The sequence below is a fragment of the Saccostrea cucullata genome, unplaced genomic scaffold (assembly GCF_032062105.1).
Source record: "Saccostrea cucullata isolate Sc308-1 unplaced genomic scaffold, CSIRO_AGI_Scuc_v1 ctg560, whole genome shotgun sequence".
Lineage (NCBI taxonomy): Eukaryota > Metazoa > Mollusca > Bivalvia > Ostreida > Ostreidae > Saccostrea > Saccostrea cuccullata.
In genome coordinates this window covers 156,981-165,623 of record NW_026927138.1, presented here as the reverse complement: position 1 = coordinate 165,623, position 8,643 = coordinate 156,981, and the positions used below count along the sequence as shown (strand labels likewise).

The 8,643-nt window shown below is 36.9% G+C and overlaps 2 long non-coding RNA genes across 4 annotated transcripts; both read left to right on the top strand.

Annotated features, from left to right (window-relative positions):
- Positions 1–1,522: 1,522 nt before the first annotated feature.
- On the top strand, positions 1,523–3,701 carry LOC134273541 (uncharacterized). The gene is made up of 3 exons (XR_009993432.1): positions 1,523–1,568; positions 2,960–3,082; positions 3,180–3,701. It is a non-coding gene; the product is annotated as an uncharacterized LOC134273541 (long non-coding RNA).
- Positions 3,702–4,562: 861 nt separating this feature from the next.
- Positions 4,563–8,390, top strand: LOC134273551 (uncharacterized). Of its 3 annotated transcripts, none has more exons than XR_009993439.1 (7): positions 4,563–6,269; positions 6,354–6,461; positions 6,555–6,699; positions 6,924–7,032; positions 7,332–7,409; positions 7,521–7,615; positions 7,730–8,390. It is a non-coding gene; the product is annotated as an uncharacterized LOC134273551 (long non-coding RNA). The 3 variants fall into 3 exon arrangements; XR_009993438.1 differs by having other exon boundaries at positions 6,552–6,699; XR_009993437.1 differs by having other exon boundaries at positions 6,354–6,699.
- The last annotated feature ends 253 nt before the right edge of the window (positions 8,391–8,643 follow it).

Below are 8,643 nucleotides of genomic sequence, written 5' to 3'. Positions count from 1 at the left end.
ACATTGTGCCAGTTTTATACTTTCAGGGTTTCAGAAGAGGAACAACGATGGAGGAGCAGGGTCGACCAACAGAAGGAGAGGAGATGACGAGTCCATTTCCCATCTCTATACAGCAGCCAACATGGCCCAAAGTGGTAAGTAACTTTTCGTGACTTTTTGCATTGTTTTGAAGTTTTACTAACATTGTGCCAGTTTTATACTTTCAGGGTTTCAGAAGAGGAACAACGATGGAGGAGCAGGGTCGACCAACAGAAGGAGACGATATGTCGAGTCCATTTCCCATCTCTGTACAGCAGCCAACATTGCCCAAAGTGGTAAGTAACTTTTCGTGACTTTTTGCATTGTTTTGAAGTTTTACTAACATTGTGCCAGTTTTATACTTTCAGGGTTTTGGAAGAGGAACAACGATGGAGGAGCAGGGTCGACCAACAGAGGAAGACGAGATGACGAGTCCATTTCCCATCTCTGTACAGCAGCCAACATTGCCCAAAGTGGTAAGTAACTTTTCGTGACTTTGCATTGATTTGAAGTTTTACTAACATTGTGCCAGTTTTATACTTTCAGGGATTCGGAAGAGGAACAACGATGGAGGAGCAAGGTCGACCAACAAGTGGAGACGAGATGACGAGTCCATTTCCCATCTCTGTACAGCAGCCAACATGGCCCAAAGTGGTAAGTAACTTTTCGTGACTTTTTGCATTGTTTTGGAGTTTTACTAACATTGTGCCAGTTTTATACTTTCAGGGTTTCAGAGGAGGAACAACGATGGAGGAGCAGGGTCGACCAACAGGTGGAGACGAGATGACGAGTCCATTTCCCATCTCTATACAGCAGCCAACATGGCCCAAAGTGGTAAGTAACTTTTCGTGATTTGTTGCATTGTTTTGAAGTTTTACTAACATTGTGCCAGTTTTATACTTTCAGGGACTCGGAGGAGGAACAACGATGGAGGAGCAAGGTCGACCAACAGAAGGAGACGAGATGACGAGTCCATTTCCCATCTCTATACAGCAGCCAACATGTTCCAAAGTGGTAAGTAACTTTTCGTGATTTTTTGCATTGTTTTGAAGTTTTACTAACATTGTGCCAGTTTTATACTTTCAGAGACTCGGAAGAGGAACAACGATGGAGGAGCAGGGTCGACCAACAGAAGGAGACGAGATGACGAGTCCATTTCCCATCTCTATACAGCAGCCAACATGGCCCAAAGTGGTAAGTAACTTTTCGTGACTTTTTGCATTGTTTTGAAGTTTTACTAACATTGTGCCAGTTTTATACTTTCAGAGATTCTGAAGAGGAACAACGATGGAGGAGCAAGGTCGACCAACAGGTGGAGACGAGATGACGAGTCCATTTCCCATCTCTACACAGCAGCCAACATATCCCAAAGTGATGAGTAACAAATTTCTTATTTAAATGAAGTTTGTCACTTGTTAGGGAATGAGAGTGATTCCCCTTTGATGTGTTTGTTTTTTCTTTTTAAGCAGAAGAAAGTTTAGGCTGACCAGGATCCTGAAGTAATGAACAGTCCCTCTCCCATTTAACAGCATTCATGAGCAGAAAGTGCGGTAAGATTCATACCCGATCTCTTTGCACCTTTTCCCAATATTCTTGCTTTCCAATTGATGTTGGCTTTGTTAGGCTTTACCTCACTTTTATTTTCAGTTTCCTTTAACCGCTCAACCAATTTCAACCAGTTTTGGGATTAAGCATTTATGGGTGAATGTGAAGAAAAATTGTGAATTTCATGCTCTCCCCCCCCCCCCCCCCCCTCCCCCTAAGGCCTGAGGGGTGGGACAATCTTTAAAAATCTTCTTCTTTATTCCTGGACTTATTAAGCAGTCTGTTTGCATGATTGTAATCAACTTTGAGTCCTCTACCAAAAATGTGAAATTCATGGCCCCTTGATCAGGGGTCAAGGGCAGGGATAAATTAATTAAATAGTGAAAAGAGTGCATTATTTCTTTAAAAATCTTCTCTACTCATGGACAATAGATAAACTAACCAGGTACATAATTATGTTGAATAAGGATGCCTCTTTCAAAATTGCAAATTTCATTTGGTCCCAGGGTCAGGGGTTCTGTTGTAAGGGTGAAGTTTGTTTGATATACACTTTATACAGGGTTATTTTCGCTCCATGTTATTTTCACCCTTTCACACATGGAAAATATTTTGCCCAGTTTTATATTTGCCTAGTTAGAATTCTTTCTAAGAAATCATTCTGTGTTTTACAAATGCAACCCTGTTTTAAATTCACCCTCATGTGTGTAGGGCAGATGGGGAGAAGATAAAACGGGGGCAAACAGTAGTGAAATTGCATTTTTTCTTTGAAAATTTTCTCTTCTCCTGGATAACAAACTAATCATGTACATAGTTATGATGAGCAAGAAAGTCTCTTCCAAAATTGTGAATCTCATAGACCCTGGGTCAGGAAATCTGGTGTTAGAGTGGAGCTCTATTGATTATTTAGTGAAAAGGCATAATTTTTTGAAAATCTTTTCTACTACTGGGTATTAAACAAACTAAGTACATAGTTATGATGAGCCAGAATGCCTCTTTCAAAATTGTGAATTTTATGGCCTCTGTGTTGAGTGTTTTGGAGTTAGGGCAGGGCTCTATTGATTATATAGTGAAAATACATTAATTCATTAAAATCTTGTACTCTGCTCCTGGGTATGAAATAAACTAACCAAGTACATACTTATATTGAATAAGGCTGCCTCTTCCAAGATTATGAATTTCATAGCCCCTGGGTCGACGGTTCTGGTGTAAGGGCGGGGCTCTATTGATTATATAGTGAAAATACATATATTCTTTAAAAATCTCCTCCTCTGCTCCTGGGTATTAAACCAATGAATTATGTACATAGTAATTATGAGGAAGGATGCCTATTTTAATTTGTGAAAAGTCTCAAATCAGTTTGCAAGGAAAGATGAAACTCATGTGGATTTATTGTTAGGTACATTGTAGTGGTTGAATAAGGAGGTTGCTGACTCTGCATCGTTGAAGATGGCGGAATAAGCATTTGGAGGAAGCTGGACATATTGGATTGGAACAACATGCCAACAATGCTGGAATGGAGGTATTTCTCAAAAGTTAGAGAATAGCAGAGGTAAGTTTGTTTTATTATTATTTTGACACACCTACTGAGTACTAACATTTATGATATTTATCATTAGGGGTCTAGGTGGTCCTTCGTGTTTATGGGTCCCATCGGTTGTTCGCGATGGCCACCTTTGATGGTCAGTCTGGAGTGTTTCCTGCTGCAGTTGAAAGGTAAGAAGTGTATAGTAGTTGTAAGTAGCATTACCAAGGTGTTTCTTAGTGTTAGGTTTAGTTTGGTGTTGTAGTTTGAGTTAGTAAGTAGGCTTTAGTTGTTAGTTAGACAGCTTAGAGTTCTTTAGGAGTGTAGGTTGTTATTGTAATTAAGGTATTTGTTAGTTAGTGCATGATTAGTGCTTGTGGTGGATAGGTTTGCATGATTAACACGCTAACAAGCAGGGTTCTCCATGAGCTGTTTTACTGTGTTGGTCCCGACACAGAAAAATGTTCTCCGACACAGTAATGATTCAAATTTTATCTGTGTGAACAGGAAAAATTTTGCCAACACAGTAAGATCTGTGATAATAAGAAAATCGAAACATACAAATTCTCTGTATCTGAAACATTATTAATCAAACAATTCTACCGTCTTTCAATTCTAAAAGATATCTAAAGCACTTAATTACGGTTTCACCTTGCGTAATCAATTATTTCCTACACCCTCATCAGACTTTACGCATGAAAGAACAAAGGCAAATAATTGGTTCTCATACTTCCATGTAACGGTTAATTGGTACTAGTAGTTGCAATTAAAGTACATTGTATTATTTTTAGAAATATATTTAAATGTCTTTTCTATAGAGCAATGGCTCTAGAATTACTGTAGATCACTAAATTTTCGCGACACCTTGATTTGCGAGATAGTCATTGACTCTTGATAAGCGAGACAAAATTTCATGAATTGTGGTCATTGCTCTGTATAATTTTAAGGAATACTATTATACGCGAGAATTAAATTTTGGCTAGCACACTATCTTGCGTAATTACACAAAAATAAAGTTCACACAAATAAAAAGTGATTTACAGTATGTTGGCAATGTAAATCAAACATAACACTGTACCGAAATCATTTACTTGATGTAAATAAATACCGGTAGTTTTAAATTTTCAAGGAACTTTTAAAAGTATTTTACTATTCCGAAGTTTCTTTTTTTTGTAATTCCTTAATTTGATCAAGAAAATTGACAAAAAAACAAATTTGCTTTAAAAAATTGTAAGTAGTTTAACTTTATCGACAAGAATTTCCTCTACATTTCACAATATGTGCTAATATGTTCGACCATACTATTTTTGTAACGAATTAGCAATTTTTTTTTTAAAAGTGTGTGCATGTATTCTTAAGTTAAATAATAATAAATAGTGATTCAGTTGCAAATTCGATCGCTAAAATACCGTGAAATTTTAGTGCTTTGCGTAAACTCTACAACACAGTAAAATTTCAAACGATGGAGAACCCTGCACAAGTAACAAGCTACTAAAACTACTAACGTCTGCTAAATGTTGTGTGATGCGTCTAGTGTGTTGGTGTTAGTGTGTGTGTGCTTGTCACCTCTCGCTTTCATCCATCACCGCTGGCTAGCAGCAATGTGAAAAGGGAAGGAATTTTTATGTCTTCCCCTGCCAGAACATAGCCTCTCCACAACAAGTCCTATGCGATGCCTCCACGTGGAAGCAGACGGATACTGGGTACCATTTGGTCCCAGGCTAAGTTCGCAAGGGCGCACGGGAAGATGAGTCTCAAAAGCATTGATAAACATCTTATCTAGGAAAGAAAACTGATCACAACCCCTATTTAGTAGAAGAATCAATTGATATAAGTGCTGGTTTTTAAAAGAAGTGAACCTTTGTTCATTTTATGTCTTTGTCATCTTTTTTGTAAAATTTCCCATTTTCATCTTTGTCAAAATTCAAGGAAACTTGGCAAAGAGTATCCTTGGATAAATGCCATTATGGGATTTAAGTTTATTCAAATGAAGGCCCACTCCCTCTTCAAACGGAAGATTACTACAAATAAGTGAAAAATTAAGGACATCTTTTAAAAATCTTCTTTTCAAGAACCACTGAGACAGGAAAGAGACTCTTATGTGGCATCATCCTCAGGTAGTGTAGATTCAAAGTCAAATTAAGACCCCATGTTGGGGTCAGAATAGGGGATCAAAAATATATATTACACCGTAGATTCCTTATTTTCCGCATGTAATTATTATCGCGAATAGGCTTTTCACTCTCAAATCACGAGAATTATAATTCGAATGGATGGTTGGTTAAAAGATTTTACATAGATTTCAGCTCCATAAAAATAAAGGCGAGTAATTTAATTTTAAGTTTGATGCCCCTCGAGAAATTACGCGATAATTACTTCCACGCATATATTTAGGAATCTATAGTATGTACCAAGGGATATACATAATTTTTTTTTTCTCAAGCCACAATTAGTCATAAATGATATCAGATCATCCTTTTTGGTAGTGAAGATTTCATTTTGTTCAAATCACGTCTACCGGGGACCACAATGGACAATCAAAGTTTTACGTTGGATTATATTGGTAATATCTTGAGAAATCTCAGAAACAAAAATGTCATGACTGGTAATATGTATACGCTAGCATCTTCATGTAGCGTAGATTTAAGTTTGTTCAAATCATGACTCCCGTGTGTAGGGCAGAGCCCCAATGGTGGATCAAAATGGACAGGAGAATATATAGGAAACGTCCTCTCGATAATACTAAAGCCATATGTAGTCATATTGATATGGGAGCATCCTTAGGTAGTGTAGATTCACATTTGTCCAAATCTTGATTCCAGGGGGCAGGGAGGGGCATCAATGGGGATAAAATTTTAACAAAGGAATATATAGAAAAAAAATCTTATGTTCAAGAACAGCTAAGCCATTGTTATAATAAATGATATGAAAATGTCTCAAGGTAGTTTTTCAAAAATTTATACTTTTCAATACTGGACTAATTTGTGCAAATGCTTAGGTGAGCATATCGGCCATTGGCCACTTGTTTATTTTAGAAATCTTCTCACTTGGTATGAAGTGCCAATGATCTCCTTTTGGTGTCTGTTTTTATCTTTTTAAGCAGAATAATGTTAAGGTTGAACAGGATCCTGAAGTGAGGAAGACTCCCTCTCCCATTGAACTGCAGACATCAGCAGAAAGCAGAGTAAGATTCAGACTTGACTTCTTGTATCTTTGCTTGCCAATTGATGTTGGCTGTACCAAGCTTTAACCTCTGGACTTTCGACAGATTTCAGTTCCTCTTTTATTCAGAAGAGGAACAACAATGGAGGACCAAGGTCATTAATATAAGAGTCTATTCCTGTCTGTGTTTTGAAGGCATTGTGTTTCAAAAGTGGTAAGCAACAAGCTGCTTTTTACTGAAGCTTCTCACTTGATATGAAGTGAAAGTGTTTCCCCTTTTATGTCTCTGTTTTATCTTTTTAAGCAGAAGAAAGTTAAAACTGACTAGGAATTTTAAGTGAGGAAGAGTCCCTCTCCCATTCCGCTGCAGCCATGAGGAGAATATTTGTACTCCTTTTTTTTTACCTAAGGAACTTCATCAGGACCCACTTGAACAAGCAGAAGTCTTACAAGTACTTTTTGTTTAATTATTTCTGAAGTATTTTTGTCCTCCCTTCTCTAAAGTAACTATGCATTCCTCTCCTTGCCCCAATAATCCACCTTATTCCTATCATAACCTTATTGTCTTAATTTGCTCTTTGATTTTCCAGCTAATAATGTTGTAATGATTATGATCATTTGAGTTTCTTTGATTATTACATTGCTTTGAATTATTGCTTATCTTCTCTCCATCAAGTATTTTAAAGGGATTTGACAAGGGAAGAAGGAAGAAGACCAGTGCTGACCAAGAGAAGAAGAAGAGTCCATTGCCATGCTTTGTCCAGCAGCCAATATCTGATAATGGAGTGAGTAAAAAGCTCTTTTTTTGCGATTTTCAAATTTTCTTTATACACTTATTCAAATCATAGGTTCAGGGTGATTTACTTCTGCAGCACAACAGCAACCATGTTGCAATCTAAAGCATCCTGAGGATGTCTTGATTCAAATTAGGTTACATCATGATCCCTTTGGACTAGGATTAGTAAAAATATGAATTAAGATTTTTTTTTCTTCTGATGACAAGGTCAAGATGATTCAGGTGAACATTTTGGCACAAGGTCTCCTTCATTATTTTCAATGATTTTAGATTTTTCTTTGTTAACAGGCAGAAGATGAGACTGACCTCAACTTGTTAACAAGTCTGGAGATGAAGGACTAACTACTGTCTAACCTGAAATCTTTGGTAAGTCAGTTCATGAGTTGTATGTCAAGCTCCAGACCTTGTGTTATGTGAATTAAAAGAGATTATGACACTCGCATTTCTTGAATTTCTAGTTTCTTTTTTTGTTAATAGGTAGGGGTTTATGCTGGCATTGATCCTGTTTCCAAAAACAGCTTGCCAAGTTTCTGTGAGAGTCCAAAGAGATCAGCTAGAACCTGAAAATAAAGGTAAGATACAAGCTCTGCAAACTCCTTCTAATCTGTGAAAATATGTTAGCCTTTTTTCATTTATTAAGATTTTATTAATATTTTTTTATCCCTCATTATTTGTTATCTTTACAGACTGACTGCCATCAATTTTGTTTCTTTGACAGCAGACAAATATGCTTCAACAATAGTGCAGAGATTAAGGTTTGGGCTGCAAGTGATGGACACACTAAAGAGCTTAACTCACAGAATTCAATGGACTGTGCTGAGTACATTGTTATCAGAAAGTGATGGACACACTAAACAGCTTACCTCACAGAATTCAATGGACTGTGTTGAGTACATTGTTATCAGAAAGTGATGGACACACTAAAGAGCTTAACTCACAGAATTCAATGGACTGTGCTGAGTACATTGTTATCAGAAAGTGGTGGACACACTAAATAGCTTACCTCACAGAATTCAACGAACTGTGCCGAGTACATTGTTATAATAAAGTGATGGACAGTTGGACTCACTAAATATCTTAATTTGTAGGATTCAGTGCACTGTGCTGAGTAACTCTTATCAACACAGTGATGGAAACGCTAAACAGCTTAACTCACAGAATTTAATGGATATTGCTTGAGTATGTTGTTATTACAAAATGATGGACACAGTAAATAGCTTGATTCCAGAATTCAGTGGACCGTGCTGAGTACATAACTCATAAAGGATAACTCCTGACATATTCACAGCAGATCACTCAAAGTTAACTCTGTTAAATTTGTAATAAGGCATTTGGAGAAAGCTCAGAGTGCTAATACATTATTGTACATCTTTTCATATACTAAGTTATTTTTTTGGAATGTTTTTTCTATCTGTATATTATATTTTTAAATAAAATTTTTTTTTTAAAGACTGGATTTTAAAGCAAAAATATCAAGAGAGGTAAATCAGAGATTGTCGGAATATCTAAGCTTAAGAGAAATGGAGGTGATTTTTAGCTCACCTGCTCAAGTGAGCTTTTCTGATCACATTTTGTCCGTCTAGCTGTCCGTCCGTCTGTA